The 17,373-nt window shown below is 39.1% G+C and overlaps 1 protein-coding gene across 1 annotated transcript in view; it reads right to left on the bottom strand.

The window, feature by feature from the left end:
• The window catches only part of KIF13B (kinesin family member 13B), a 188,542-nt gene that overhangs the window by 151,850 nt on the left and 19,319 nt on the right, over positions 1–17,373 (bottom strand). The window lies entirely within an intron of this gene.

The following is a 17,373-nucleotide window of genomic DNA, read 5'->3' as shown; positions in this document are numbered from 1 at the left end:
GAAGAGCGGGGAGGGGAGCGAGGAATGAGGTGTCAGATTATGTCCATGTCAAGTTGGTCAGGGTCCAGTTTGAGTTGGCAACAGCCAGGGGTGAAAAGTGATTAAAGGCTCTGGGGAGAGTGAGGCCAAGAAGACCTGAAGTGGGACAGCAGAGATGTCTAATACAGCGGTTAAAGATGAAGTCAGTGTCAGAAAACTTAAGTAAAGCTTATGGAAATGGCAAGGTACAAAGTCCTAGTTTGGCGCCAAGGTATGACTCAATCTTGAACCAGTCTCTGTCCCAGTATCCTACTTTTAAGCATCCTTCCCGATGTGAGTGGATAAAGGCTAGCATACAGGTTCAGTCCTAATAAATCTAACTTTCAGAGAAAAGACTTTCACGCAAATAGTACCAAGTGTACATTCAATGTCTGGTTCCCCCTATTTTATGGCAGTTTCTGAGGCCCGAAAGAACACGGCAGATTGCAAGGGCGGCTATGACTCACTAGTGACTAGGTGGGAGTAATAACTGAACAAAGATCTTGCTTACATATGGTGTTTCTGTTGTGGTAACATTTGATGAGAATAAAGTCGAGCAAGGAAGTTTGTTACACATGACCAAAACATCAGCTCACCCAGTTTTCTACACAGAGGAGTATGTTAAGTCTGACAAAATAAAAAAGTGCAATTATGTGAACAGTAGCTACTACTACAGATTCTTAAGATGGTTTTCATTTCATAGGGTAAAATTTATTTTTTAAAACACTTGAATGGATAAACAACAAGGTCCTACTATATAGCACAGAGAACTATATTCAATATCCTGTGAAAAAACATAATGGAAAAGAATATGAAAAAGAATGTATATATATATATATATATATGTATAACTGAGTCACTTTGCTGTACAGCAGTAACTAACACAACACTGTAATTCAACTATACTTCAATAAAAAATAGGTTAAAAAACACTTTATAACCTTGCAAATGTTCATTCCATCTAAACAATAAAGAGGAAACGATCTGCTTTAATGCAGATTTAGATATATATGTATAATTACATAAAACTGCTATAAAAATCCCAGTTTGCAAAACAAAAAACTCCAGTCAAAACTTCTTATGCATTACAGATTCAACTTCCAAAGACTTACCAGCTACATAAAACTGACAGGTATCCTGGAATTTGAATTACTTATGAGTAAAAATAAAAATAAAATTAGTCTTGCCATCCGTTTCTCCTTTACAGTGACTGCATTCTGCTGACATCTGAAATCTTGACAGTTATCTATCTTTTTTACTTAGGAATATTTTTAAATTTTATTAGGGACTTCCCTGGTGGCACAGTGGTTAAGAATCCGCCTGCCAATGCAGGGGACACGGGTTCGTGCCCTGGTCGGGGAAGATCCCACATGCCGTGGAGCAACAAAGCCCATGCGCCACAACTACTGAGCCTGCACTCTAGAGCCTGCGAGCCGCAACTACTGAAGCCCACACGCCTAGAGCCTGTGCTCTGCAACAAGAGAAGCCACTGCAATGAGAAGCACGCACACCATAATGAAGAGTAGCCCCCGCTCGCCGAAACTAGAGAAAGCCTGCACGCAGCAGCGAAGACCCAACATAGCCAAAAAAAACAAACAAAAATTTTATTAAAGTTTTTGATATACAAATTTATAATCAAATAATTCCACCTTGTAGACAGTAACCAGATTTTTTGTCATAGGTTTCTTGCTTGTTTCAGATCATTTTTTAAATTTTTTTGAAATATTGTTCATTTACAATTAGTAGTTTCAGATGTGTTAGTAGTTTCAGATGTACAGCAAAGTGATTCAGTTATACATCTATAAATATATATATTCTTTTTAATATATACTCTTTTCCTGCCTTTTCTGTCCCCTTTAAATATCCTGGTAGACACAGGAACATCACATAACCCACCCTATGGAGAACAGACCTATCCTGGGAGTCTTACGCCCAGAGGAGCTCCTTCTTGAAAGGCAGAGCAAAGACCAAGACAGCCATGAGAACTAGCTCTCCTCAGGCAGTGGAAACTGTAGGCCAAAGCCCCTCCAGTAACCAGTTAAACTATGGTTTAACTATAGTGAAAATCACATCTAATCTTATCTTCTCTGAATATACTCTTGCAAGACCTTCAGAGCCTCTCCCAGTTCTACACCATTTTACGAGACCTACGCTAAGAACTTTCCAATCTCTTCTTAGGGCAACAGGACAATATACATGATGTTTTCCAATCTAAAAGTACTGCTCGAGCACCTGTGAGCCTAACCCTCTGCTAGATCCTCACACATACAGATACTCTATACCTATAAATCCTTTGAACTATAAGGATAATTAGTTAGGATCCAATTCCTAACCCAAAGGGATTTTAAAAACAGTTGTAGAGACAAGACACGTATTTGCAACTAGAGAATAAAGAGATGCGTGTGTCCTGGCTACACATACTGTTCTACCTGGACGGCTGCCCAACCAAACTGGTCCAGGAATCCCCCACCCTCATTACAGCTGCTGGGACTCTCTCTTCATCCTGCCTACCTCCCTTTCTATCTCACCAAAAGCAAAAGCAAAACAGTTCCTCTTCTCCAGCCATATCTTGCTTTAACTGTTCTATTACTCCAGTGATGTAAGGTGAGGACTCTATAAGGATGAGACAGAGTAAGCTGAAGTGGAGAGAGGAAGGAAAAAAGGTTCCCTCCTTGCTTTCGGGTGGGAGGTTGGGGGGAGGTAAGGGGTGGATGGACAGAAAGACAAAACTGGGAGAGGGAGAGCCTTCAGGAAACTGTGGCACAGCATCTGCTTTTCCAGGTTGTCTACCCACAAAGGGAAGCAGGTAGGATTCTTTCATCCCCCTCTCGCCTCCAAGGAACCCCAGTTTTCTTCTCTACAACTGCTCATTCTCTCACCCCTCTAGCATCTGAATCTTGTTTGAAAGTCCCCCCCACCAAAATCTCAAATCACACCAAAATTCCATCTCAGTTCTTCAAATCCTCTCCCCACTGTTTATGCAACAAACTCTCTCTACCAAGAGCAAGAGATCAGAAAGGCTTAGAACCAGGGAATCCCTGGCCCCCTATCCCAAAAGGTAAAGGGTTAAATTTCTTGGCATTCTAAGTTAGAACTCCAAATTCACAGAATTATATGCCTAAATGTCTTAGTTAAATAATGTTATACACTTCAGAAACACCATGGATTCAATAAACTTTTGCAGGGACCCACTGTTGATTTACATGATATTGCTTACAAGGGAAAAAATGATTATGTTCTAAAATTTTGGTGAATACCTTAGACAATTCTGATTAACCTGGGCTAACACATTACCCTTTAGTATCAGAGATTCTCAAACTTTTTGGTATCAGGACTCCTTTACACTCTTAAACAACTGAAGACCCTAAAAAGCTTCTTTTTACATGGGTTGTAGCCTACAGAAGTTTTTTTGCATTAGAAATTAAAGCTGAGAAACATATTTAAGTTTAAAATGTTATTAATTCATTTAAAATAGCAAGATTTATTACATGTTAACATAAATAACATTTAAGAAAAAATAACACTATTCTCAAAATTATTTATATTTATATAAATATAAATATATATTTACTGAAGAGTAGCACTGCTTTACATTTTTGCAAATCAATAATGTGTTACGCTGAACACTTGATAATTTATAAAGTCATATCAACAATTATAGAAGTCACATGGCTAAACTTAATAAACTAAAGAAAAATTGAGAACATACCATCTTCACAGTGCAGAAGTTAAGGGTTTCAAAAAGAAATGTGAGCCCCAAACCCAGGGCCAAGGTCAGGAAAGGACATGTTTTGTGACCGAAACCGTTAAGGATCTACACCAAGGGTTGGATGGAAAGGTCCACAGGGACCAGGCAAATAACATAAATGAGGGTGTCCACCAGCTGGGGACCTGAAGAGCTCATGACCTTGTCAAAGGAGGCAGAAAGCCCAGTGATGCCAGATTTTCAGGTTGTTTAGGAAAAACTGCAAATCTGAATTTTCATATGAAACCCCCATATTTTTAAACATTGAAACTACAGGCCAAACAAACATCTATGGGTAAATGTAGCCTACGGCACCCCAGTTTGCAACATCTATATATCACAAATTGTTTAATCTTCAGGAAATTCTTCCCAAGGAAATTTATCCTACAGTATGGTCCTAATATTAGATCACCAGGAAACAGCACACTTAAAATATCATCAATGAACAGCACTGGAACAGAAGGTTGTTGTCAAAACAAGAAAAGCAAAAAAAAGCTATGGTGCCAAGAGAGTAAACAAGAGACTGGATCCAGTGGACAAGAATCTCTCTTTCTAGAAAACTGCGCCCTATATGGTGGAGTGGATGGAAATGACTCATCAGGCCCTACCATTGTCTTGAGAAATATTCTTCATCTCGGGACTTCCCTGGTGGTCCAGCGGTTAAGACTCCAAGCTCCCAATGCAGGGGGCCTGGGTACGATCCCTGGCCAGGTAACTAGATCCTGCATGCGGCAACTAAGACTCGACACAGCCAAATAAATAAATAAATAAATGCTTTAAAAAAATAATAAAATAAAATCCAACTCCCAGACTCACAAATCACCTTTCCAACTACTAATTGGGGCAAATATGAGAACGGGGAGCTTTGGAGAACAAGCACTAACAGAACAGTTATAATCAATCAAGAGACATTTACAGAGCACCTTCTGCCTGCAAAGCACTGTATGAGGCATGAAGAATAAGAAGAGGTCCCAGATTTCAAGTAACCACAGTCTCAAAGGGGAGGGGGACTCAAAAGACATACGATAAAGCTAAACAGTACAAGCATCAGAAAACAGGGAGGCATGAACACATAAAAGATGTCACCCAAGCAGTGACATTTCTTAATTAGTAGAAATAATAAAGGCTCCAAATTCAAAAGACAGACTACAGGAAGCAGGATCAGGCTTGAAGGAAGGTTCCAGAAACCAGTCAGAAGGCTAAATATAAGGCAATTATGGTACTAACTAGGGTAACGTCAGAGAGAATAGAAAGGAATGTCAGGATAAAAATATTCACAAGAAAAATCAAGATTTGGCAGCTGACTAAATAAGCATAGTACATCCTCTGTAATAAATTCACTTATTAACCCATCAACACAACGAATGACCCTATTTCTTCAACAACCAAGGAACCAATAAATTAAAAGACATATAACCCAATCACCGTGGGTAGACCATATACGGATGCTCTTCAAAACAAACTCTGGGGAAAAAACTTTATGAAACAACTGGACATGTGAACACTGACTGAAACTTTGATGCTACTGCATAACTACTGTTAATTTTTAAGGTGTAATAATGGTATTTTGGTTATGTTAAAAATAATAAAGATAGGGCTTCCCTAGTGGCGCAGTGGTTGAGAGTCCGCCTGCCGATGCAGGGGACACGGGTTCGTGCCCCGGTCCAGGAAGATCCCACATGCCGCGGAGCGGCTGGGCCCGTGAGCCATGGCCGCTGAGCCTGCGCATCCGGAGCCTGTACTCCGCAATGGGAGAGGCCACAACAGTGAGAGGCCCGCGTACCGCAAAAAATAATAATAATAATAAAGATATATTAAAAATACTTGTGGGTAAAATGGGATCTACTTCAAAATAATGTGGGGAAAAAGGAAAGAGTTGAAGATGTGGATAGGACGGTATTAGCCATGGGTGAATGGCTTTGAGGGCTGAGCAACAGGCAGCCTATTATACTATTCTGTCTACTTTGGCATATCTTTTAATTCTCCATAACAAAGAGTTTTTTTTAATTAAATGGCAAATACAACTTCTACCTACTCCATGATCTTTTGTAAATTCTTGTTTTCCTAAAAGTGGAACAAAAGCATTACTGATCTGTTTCATTTATGGGTCAATACATGAAGGTAAAGATTATTATTACTCTTAATTATTACCCATTCTATAGAATTTTTTATTTAATATAAGTATACATAAATTAGGTTTGATAAAAGTGAAATTCACCATCACACAAGATAGTTCTTTAATGAATTCTAAGGAGGTAGAAGGGCTCCAGAACTCTACACTATTAACTTGCAAAAGAAATCATTTTTCATTTTTAGCTAAATATCACTCTCATAAGAAAATGCACAATGCTCAGAATTAAACAATAGAATCATTTCAAGTCTGAGCCTGCAAAAATCTAGACTTACAAAGTCCACAAGAGAATAATTCAACTTCCCTTTCTACTTTTCTGTTTTGCTTTGTTTTTTGTTTTACTAGTATGTTTACAGATACTGTGTGCTAAAAATAATTTCACCATAATTTAATGGAACTAAGGATTAATAAAGATTATCCTAACTTTTAGCTTGGTACTTGGCAAAGGGTTGATGTTCAGCTGCTGAATGGATCAGAAAGATTCCTAAGATATTGTGATGCAGCAACTTTTTGGGTGGAATGGTTTCTCATGGCACATTTCCTCATAGAGTACTGCTACCTCCATCTTTGTGTGTGTGTGGGTTTTTGGTTAGTTTTTTTTGGCCGCGCCATGCAGCATGTGGGATCTTAGCTCCCCGACCAGGGATCGAACCTGTACCCCCTGCATTGGGAGCTGGGAGCGTGGAGTCTTAACCACTGGACCACCAGGGAAGTCCTGCTACCTCCATCTTTAAATCGTAAGTCTAGATCCTTATTCAACATTTTGTTTATATTAGCAACAACTCCTAAACTGGAGATTGAGACAAAGAGCCCTAAAAAAAAAGTATTGCCAAACAAACAACAAAGACAAATTTTAAAAACATCAATAGTGGGACTTGGTAGTTTTACCTAAACTTTATTCATAATTAGATGTCTTATCTAGTATAGCATATGGTATCTGATAATTTTATGGTGAATCCAGAATTCTGGGGAAATTCAAAACATTTAATTCGTATTAGCTATAACTTAATCTAGTAACTAGCCACACATACACATAACCCTGCATCCTCATTATATCAAATGTTAGTATCCAAGCAGTATTTCAAGCACAGTGATAAAGACTCTCTTTTCTTGAATTAAGAAAAACAGCTTATTCCTTCTTATTGTTGTACCAATAAAAGCATAAACAAGATAGATACATACCCAATGACAATGTTAAGATTTCATAAATTCTATAACAGTCTAATTTTGTTCAGACAGGTTTACTAATCAGCTATCAAACAGTTCATTTTAGCAACCTACTAGCTTTTGCTGGTAAAACTTTGAAAAATCTGTGTTTATTGCTATTTGATTATGTGCTATTAACCATGAAATAACATAAATTCAACCAAGCTTTTAAGAGTCTTCCTGATTCATTTTCCCAGCTACGTTCAAAAGTAGTAAATGGTTTGTACACTCAATGGCCACAGCACTTTTTAAAAAGACGGGGAGGAATCCTCTAAAATATCAGAGTACATAGGACACTGTTCTCCCCACTTTACTCTGACATAATCAGGGCAGACAGGCTCCCTGAGGAAGAGCCCCTTTATGAAATTAAAACATACCACATACTATTCTCCAGAGGAGTAAATTCTATTTGGGCAGAATTATTAGCCTCACTCAAGTCATTTCACAGCAGAGAGAATAAACCGATCTATTGTATATACCATAATTACACTTTGCATGACTTCCTTCAATTAAAATCTTTACTGAAAATAGCATCCATATAACAGTACAGAAATTTAAAAAGTCATTATCTAATATGACCTAATGATGCCTTCTCCTAACAAGGAATTAGTCTGAAAATGACTTCACATATTTCAAAGCAATTATTGGCATTAGGCCCTCCCCTCAGCAGTATTACACAATACGTTTGCAAGAGAAATGTATGTACATGGGTCAACATCACTTAATTCTGCATCTATCTGATACATATATATATATATATACATTCTGCATATATTCATTCATCTACCAAGAACAGAGTACTCTGAACCTCCAAACAAGGACTGGATATACTTTGCTCATATTAGAACTCATTAATTACCTAATGATCTTGACTAAGATCTGATGTCTGGTAAACAATTAGAAGGAATAAAAAGAGTTTTAATGACCTTTTTGACAAGTGCTGGTTAAGATCAACATCTCAGACATTCTTTGCACTAGACTGGCAGTTATAACCCTCACACTATCAATTTATTATTAGGTTAAACATAACCAAACAGGAAGGAGTGGAAAGCCCCATAGTTTTACAAGAAAACAAGAAAAATATCTGCATATTTGTGTCATCTACAGCTAACTCCATCCATGTTGGAGAGTCTCTCCCACATGTACTAAAGAACAGGCCATTTCACAAAATACCACAGAAATCAGTGTTCAGGTTCATTACGATTTTGAAGTCTAACTCTCCAAACGTTTTCTACTTCAGAAAATTCTGGTCTTAAAAATCTTACACTTGGGGAATTCCCTGGTGATCCAGTGGTTGGGACTGAGCGCTTTCATTGCCGTGGGTGCGGGTTCGATCCCTGGTCAGGGAACTGGGATCCCTCAGGACACACGGCCAAATAATAAGAGTAATAATAATAATAATAATATCTTACACTTGGTGGGGCAGGGTAATACAGAATTATAAGAGAAACTCTAAGTTAGTATATTAATGCTTGTAGTGTTAATTATACACACACACACGATAGAAAACAGAGGGCTAAAGAAGAAAATGGATTAACTGACCAAGGGATTCTCAGTACAATTTATACTAAGAACTTCTTTCCCTTTCAGGTTTCAGTTCTGTTGTTTAAAGCAGCACCTCTGAACAGGCACAGCTCACTGATCCACAGTCTCTCAGACTTGGAGTTACAGTAAAACAATTTTCACTGCAATGCTTGTTTGGAATTCACTGCAAACAATAGATGAGAAGGGAAAAAAAGCTTTTTTTTTATTTTGGTTTTTTAAGAGGAAAAAAGGAGGAACAGCGTATTTGATAAAATATGAACAATTAGCTTTCCGCCCCAACGTAAACTTGTGATATTATTTTTGGCTTCTCTTAATTTTTTTTTTGCCTTTAAAAATCAGGCATTAGGGATTTCCCTGGTGGTGCAGTCATTAAGAATCCGCCTGCCAGTGCAGGGGACGTGGGTTCGATCCCTGCTCCGGGAAGATCCCACATGCCGTGGAGCAACTAAGCCCGTGCACCACAACTACTGAGCCTGAGCTCTAGAGCCCGTGAGCCACAACTACTGAGCCCGCATGTCACAATTACTGAAGCCCACGCGCCTAGAGCCCATGCTCTACAACAAAGAGAAGCCACCGCAATGAGAAGCCCACGCACCTCAACAAAGAGTAGCCCCCGCTCGCCACAACTAGAGAAAGCCCACACGCAGCAACGAAGACCCAACACAGCCAAAAATAAATAAAATAAATAAATTTATTTTTAAAAAAAATCAGGCATTATACTTCAGTAGTCAGTCTTTTTTGAGTCACATATCTCTCTGACCCTTTACTAGAAAAAGGCATTTGTGGACACATAATATTGTGCAAACAATTTCCAAACACACATAGTGAAAATGTAAAGAAATAGAAAGATAAAAAAACAAATTCTGAAAAAGCTGTTAACTGTGGTGGAGAAGAAAGGCATTAAAATTGGAGGCTGTTCACAATAGGCTTTAACTGTATTGGTAATGATTTATTAAACTGAGTGACAGGTGCATAAGTGTTTTATTCTTTAAACCTTTTTATACACTATATTTTTTAAAACTTTGCTCAATTTTTTAAAACCTTACAAGAAGTACCACTCAATAGAAAAGTATACTAGAACCTGAGGTTCCAAATCAGTAGCCAAGAGCTGAATCTGGCCAAGACCTGTTTTGTTTGGACAGCACAGTGTTTTATTTTGTTTTTTAATTGTAATCTGACTTCAGGCAGGGTACACACTCTCCAATTAGCCAGAGTCACCACCATTTTCCTTACAGTAAACGAGGGTTCTTTAAAAGCCAAAGAAACTGGAATCCTCATACACTGCTGGTGGAAATGTAAATCGGTGCAGCCGCTTTGGAAAACAGTCTGACAATTCCTCAAAATGTTAAGCACAGAGGTACCATATGACCCAGAAAGTCCACTCCTGGACATCTATCTAAGAGAAACAGAAACATATGTCCACAGAAAGACCTGTATACAGATGTTCACAGCAGCATTATTCATAACAGCCAAAAAGTGGAAACAACCCAAATATCCATCACTGATGAATGGATAAACAAAATAGAATATGATGAAATATTACTCCACCATAAAAAGGAATAAGTACCAATAAATGCTATAACATGGATAAACCTCAAAAACATTATGCTAAGTAAGAAGAAGCCAATCACAGAAGACCACAAGTTGTATTTCATTTATATGAAATGTCCAGAATAGGTAAATCTCAAACCTAGAGACGGAACATAGATTAACAGTGTGATAAAGATGTCATAAAATTAAATAATTGTGCTGGTAAATATAATAAAAACCACTGAACTGTTCGTTTTAAAGGTATGAATTATATGATATGCTTATTATATCTCAATAAAGTAGTTTAAAAATAAACCAAAGACATCCATTCAGTCTAACTTTGGCTCTCAAACTGTGGTCTGAGGACTCCTGAGAGTTTCCTAGAGCTTCTCAGTGGGTCTTGAGGTCAAAACTATCTTCATAAAATACTAAGACATTTGCCTTCTTCACTGTGTTGATATTTGCATTGATGGTGCAAAAACAACGGTGGATAAAACTGCTGGCACCTTTGGCACAGTGACGCCAAAGTATATTAGTTACTGATAGTCAATGCATTCTTCATCTCCATACACGCACAGCAAAAACAAACAAGCAAACTTTACCTTACGAGTTGTGGGCCAAACTCGTCACTCTTTTTAACAGAACAGCCTTTCTCCTAGAAACAACTGTCAATACCTATCGGAAAATGCATTCCCATTTCCAAACTCACAGAAACGTAACTTTCATAACACGACTGTTTCATAAAGTGGAGGCTGCCACTCTCCATGAGAAATCACACCTCACTCCCTTTGAAAACATTTTAAGTATCTCAAATTTTTAGCCAGAGTGAGCAGCAAAGGCCTGTCTGGTGGGTAGAGGAGGGAATGAGGCAAAAGGCAGAAGATAAAACTTAGCCTAAGAAACTATTTTGTCCTATCATGGTGACAAGCACTAGCATTAACATTTTATTATAAGATAAAATTGTAATGTTTTAAGACATAATTCAAACAAAATAAGGCTTAAAGATGTATTTAGCTATTTAAAAAGGGACTATTCTACATCATGGTATTATTGTAACTAGTGATAAAAGGGACTTAAAGGGCTCCTAAATGTGAAGAATCACACACTGAGAATTACACTTGTAAAAATCTACTAAGAACAGATAATGAATTAGTCACTTATTAGCCCTAAAAGATGATTTGTAAATATGGTGCTGAAGATTTGGGAAAGCCCATGGACCAGTCTAGAAAACTAAATTGGTTTAGTGCAAAAGGGTAATTCCAAAAAGACATTTAATGTACTACTAGTATAAGCAGTATGGCTCTGCAAGAGAAAACAGATAGATCAAATCTGTCAATGTGTATCTAGTCCTATATATAGAAGAAAAAGACCCAACTGGTGGATACAAGTGTTTCAGTCCCGAGGGTGTTTGAGTAGAATGCTGTGGAATAGAAAGAGTCTGTCCTTAATCTTCTCCATATTTAATAAAACGTCCCTTTGTTCTTACCCTATGTTCACCAGCAATGTTTTAACCTGGTTTCCCAAGTTGGTTGATACTACGGAGAAGCCCGGATGACAGGGATTAATATTTTGTTCACTGTAAACTTAAAATTAAGGGGCTATCTCTCTAACACATGGCATGTTAGTCCCTAAGAGCCCCACCAACTCTGGGCAAACGAGATAAAATAAAGTTTCTGACTTTGCAAAGCTGAAATTTTTCTAGAACTAGGTAATTTCTTGATAGGCATGTATACTCAAGTACTGAATATATTTTGGTTTAAAAAATTTTTAGGGGGCTTCCATGGTGGCACAGTGGTTGAGAATCTGCCTGCTAATGCAGGGGACACGGGTTCAAGCCCTGGTCTGGGAGGATCCCACATGCCGTGGAGCAACTAGGCCCGTGAGCCACAACTACTGAGCCTGTGCATCTGGAGCCTGTGCTCCGCAACAAGAGAGGCCGTGATAGTGAGAGGCCCGCGCACTGCGATGAAGAGTGGCCCCGCTTGCCACAACTAGAGACAGCCCTCACACAGAAACAAAAACCCAACACAGCAAAAATAAATAAATAAACTAATAAACTCCTACCCCCAACATCTATTAAAAAGAAAGAAAAAATCCACCTGCCAATGCAGGGGACGTGGGTTCAAGTCCTGGTCCGGAAAGATCCCACATGCCACAGAGCAGCTAAGCCCATGTGCCGCAACTACTGACCCTATGCTCTAGACCCCGCGAGCCACAACTACTGAAGCCCGTGTGCCACAACTACTGAAGCCCATGCGCCTAGAGCCCATGCTCCACAACGAGAAGCCACTGCAATGAGAGGCCCATGCACCGCAACTAAGAGTAGCCCCTGCTCGCCGCAACTGGAGAAAGCCCGCGCACAGCAACGAAGACCCAACGAGGTCAAAAATAATAAATAAACAAATTTTTTTTTAAATTTTACTTCCTTTATGAGGTTATAGCTCACAAACATACCATGGACTACAACTTGAATACAGGCCATAATAACAGTAAGAGTCAATGTAATAGCTAACTTTTATATAAGGTTAACTGTACACCAGGCACTGCCACTTTACATATTTTAACTCACTTAATCCTCATAACAACCTATAGGCAGGTACTATTATAATCTCCACTTTACTGAGGCAGAGGACAATTATGTAACTTGCTTACGTAACTTGCTCCACATCACACATGTTAAGTAGCAGAGCTGAGATTCAGTCCAGGATGTCTGACTCCAAAGTCAGCATTTCTTAATCTTGTTAGCCATGTACAATCAATTTTCTGAATTTTAAGCATCTTATTTTTCAAAACAGTTTTGAAATTCCACATATATAGCACAGCAAAAATGTTTCCCAAATTCCCATGATTAAGCTGTTAAGCTGAAAATGGTCTTCTGCCTCATTTAACCATGACTTTTATTAGCTTTAATAAGCATAAACAACAAACCATGAAACTTTCAGAAGTTAATGCAAAATTAATCAGAAAAATATATAAACTATTGTTATAAAATGTATACATGTTCACTTTCAAAGTATACTAACTTAGGTTGTAAGTATACATACAAAACTAGTCATATTTTTATATTAATAGGATTGGATACTATTCTAAAAACAAGGATATTGTAGCTTTTAAAGGAAAAACATTAATTTGAGCCTTTCTGACTAGTGATTTAGCCTGACCAAACCACTTTTTTTTTTTTTTTTTTTTTTTTTGCGGTACGCGGGCCTCTCCCTGTTGTGACCTCTCCCGTTGCGGAGCACAGTCTCCGGACGCGCAGGCTCAGCGGCCATGGCTCACGGGCCCAGCCGCTCCGCGGCATGTGGGATCTTCCCGGACCGGGGCACGAACCCGCATCCCCTGCATCGGCAGGCGGACTCTCAACCACTGCGCCACCAGGGAAGCCCCAAACCACTTTTTTTTTAATGTTAGTTTCAAATCTGTGGCTGCTATTGGGTTGGCCAAAAGGTTCATTCGGTTTTTCCCTTAAGATAGCTCTAATAGCACTTAGTTGTCTTTAACTTCATTTGAAACAATTTTGTTAGACTATATTGTGACAGCTGTCATATCAGTGTGCATTTAAAAAAGACATTAAAATTAGTGAATTTTTGTGTAGCCATTTTAATATTGAAGATGGAAGGAAAGCAGCAACATTTTTGGCATATTATACTTTATTATTTCAAAAATGGTAAAAACACAACTGAAATGTCAAAAAAGATTTGTGCAGTGAATGGAGAAGGTGCTGTGACTGATCAAACGTGTCAAAAGTGGTTTGCAAGGATTTGTGCTGGAGAATCCTTGCTGGACGATGCTCTGTGGTCGGGTAGACCAGTTGAAGTTGACAGCAATCAAATTGAGACATTAATTGAGAACAGTCAGCGTTATACCATGCAGGAGATAGCGGACATACTCAAAATATCCAAATCAAGCGTTGAAAATCATTCACACCATATTGGTTATGTTAATTGCTTTGATGTTTGGGTTCCACATAAGTTAAGCAAGAAAAACCTTCTTGACCGTATTTCCACCTGCGATTCTCTACGTAAACGTACTGAAAACGTTCCGTTTTTAAAACATTGTGACGGGCGATGAAAGTGGATACTGTACAATAATGGGGAATGGAAGAGATTGTGGGGCAAGTGAAATGAACCACCAACCACATCAAAGGCTGGTCTTCATCCAAAGAAGGTGATGTTGTGTATATGGTGGGATTGGAAGGGATTGGAAGGGAGTCCTCTATTACGAGTTCCTTCTGGAAAACCAAACGATTAATTCCAACAAGTACTGCTCCCAGCTAGACCAACTGAAAGCAGCACTCAATGAAAAGCGTCCGGAATTAGTCAACAGAAAACACGTAATCTTCCATCAGGATAACTCAAGACTGCATGTTTCTTTGATGACCAGGCAAAAACTGTTACAACTTGGCTGGGAAGTTCTGATTCATCCGCCATATTCACCAGACATTGCATCTTTGGATTTCCATTTATTTCGGTCTTCACAAAATTCTCTTAACGGAAAAACTGTCAATTCCCTGGAGGACTGTAAAAGGCACCTTGAACAGTTCTTTGCTCAAAAAGATAAAAGGTTTTGAGAAGATGGAAATATGAAGTTGCCTGAAAAATGGCAGAAGGTAGTGGAACAAAACGGTGACTATGTTGTTCAATAAGGTTCTTGGTGAAAATGAAAAATATGTCTTTTAGTTTTACTTAAAAACTGAAGGCACTTTTTGGCCAACCCAATACAAGTATACCTCCTATAAAACCATAACTTGTTGTATGGATTAGTCATTCTACAAACTAGACGGTAATTAACCTTAACTTTGTAATTTGTGCTTTCCCTCCTAGTTTTTTCTTTTAATGGAGTCAACATATACCACTGAACTGCTACATCCCAAAATTTCTGTTTTCCCTTTTCACCTTGATATTACATTAAAAGAAAAAGTGCTTCTCATGAGGTGGTCTTTTGTCATACTAGCAATGGTCTTGTTTTTAATCTGGGCGCCAGTTATAGGACCGTTCAACTTATGAAAATTCATCCAGCTGTATATGTATAGTACACACTTCAATAAAGAGCTGTTTTTTAAGCAGCTGTGCTTCCTAACTTTACTTCACCAAAAGCCATCACATACCAACCTTATTGACAGTTGTCATTTCTACAAGTTGTTTTTATCAGACAGTACTCTATAGCACTGAGTTTTCAATCTCTATTTTCAGCACACGTAAAAAAAGAGTCATCCAAGATGCGCTATGGAACCAAAAAGTGCTATTTAATTCTTTCACAAATCCCTAAGATTTAAAGGTCTCTAAAGGAAAGAAAACATTTTTTAAAAAAGCTTCTATGTGCTCATTTTATTCTCACAATTACCTCATCAGGTACACACTTGTGGATGGAGCCACAACAATACATCTCCCACCCCAAATGCTTTCCTGATTCGACACTAACTTTCCTCCACTCAAAGACAGATGGGTCTATGTTTCCTCTTCTTGAAACTGTGTAGAGCTTTATACCAGACTTGAGCAAGAAAATGTGACAAAAATGACACTGTGTGACTTCCAGGGTTAGAATATCAAAGGCAATACTTCTTCCACCTGGCTTTCTCGTGCTCTCAGGACGCTTGCCTTTGGAACCTACCACCAGACTGTGAGTAGGTGTTCTGCCCGCAGCCCCGGAGACATCTCCAGTCAACAGATGGCATCAACTGCCAGACCCAGGTGAGCCTTCGAGTCTTCCCAGTAGGCCCCAGACAGCATGGAGCAGAGCAAGCTGTTCCCGCTGCACCCTGTCTGAATTCCTGACCCACAAAAACCAGGAAATAATACATGATTATTGTCATTTTAAACCACTAAGCTTTTGAGGTAATTTGTTACACAGCAATAGAAAATGAAAACACTTTACAAATAAAAAACACAGGTAGATAACCATGCCAGCGAGTGGCAGAGCCAGAATTTGAATCCATCAGCCTGTATTCTTTCTACCCATATTCTTTCTACCAGAGGGTATTGCCCATATTCTTTCTACCAGAGGGTATTGCCTCCAAGTTTGTTCAGAGTCGCCCACATTGCCAAAGAAAGCCACAGTCTTCAGATTGGAAGCTCTAAGAGCAATAAACAGCCCTCAAATTAATGTTTTCAATTAACACTCAGGACAACAGGTCATTCCGTTAGTAGGCTCAAAATCCCAGCACCTTTCTTGACACATCTATACCCTTCTCACCCTAATAATGGCATATCCCAGAGATGCTTAAGAAATATCTCTACATCAATAACAATAAACCTGAACATTTACAGAACACTTTACAAAGCACTTTAACAATCACTAATTTGATCTCATAGAGGTGTGAGACAGGTAAGGCAGGTATCTTACAGATAAGGCTCAAAAAAGTTAAAAATATATATTCCAATAAAAAATAATTTTTAGGGCTTCCCTGGTGGCACAGTGGTTGAGAGTCTGCCTGCCGATGCAGGGGACGCGGGTTCGTGCCCCGGTCCGGGGATATCCCTCATACCGCGAAGTGGCTAGGCCCGTGAGCCGTGGCTGCTGAGCCTGCGCGTCCAGAGCCTGTGCTCCGCAACGGGAGAGGCCGCAACAGTGAGAGGCCCACGTACCGCTAAAAAATAATAATAATAATTTTTTAAAGATCAACTATACTCCAATAAAAATTAATTTTAATAAAAGTTAAAAATAACTAACTACAGGGCTTCCCTGGTGGTGCAGTGGTTGGGGGTCCGCCTGCCGATGCAGGGGACACGGGTTTGTGACCCAGTCTGGGAAGATCCCACATGCTGTGGAACGGCTGGGCCCGTGAGCCATGGGTGCTGAGTCTGCATGGCCGGAGGCTGTGCTCCGCAAAGGGAGAGGCCACAACAGTGAGAGGCCCGCGTACCGCAAAAAAAAAAAAAAAAAAAAAAAAAAAAAAAAACTAACTACAATAACATAAGTAGGGATTCTATTTCAGATTTTCTGACTCCAAGGCCAGTGCTCTTTTCAATGCAATTCAACTTGAAAGAACCTTTATGGAGTACCTTCCGGGTATATTTCCATATACAGCACTGCTTTACAAGTACTCTGAAGCACCTACTTTGTGCAAAGTATCATGGCGGGCACCATGCGTTCTCCACTTCCAGGATCGGCACAAAAACATCTCTGATAGAGCTGATCTCTGCAAACAGCCAGTCTTTTCCCCACTCTAACCTATTCTCTACATTGCCATCCCAACAGC

Source organism: Lipotes vexillifer, unplaced genomic scaffold (genome assembly GCF_000442215.2).
Source record: "Lipotes vexillifer unplaced genomic scaffold, Lipotes_vexillifer_v1.1 scaffold308, whole genome shotgun sequence".
NCBI lineage: Eukaryota > Metazoa > Chordata > Mammalia > Artiodactyla > Lipotidae > Lipotes > Lipotes vexillifer.
The sequence above is the reverse complement of the archived record's forward strand: the minus strand, read 5'-3'. Positions and strand labels throughout refer to the sequence as shown.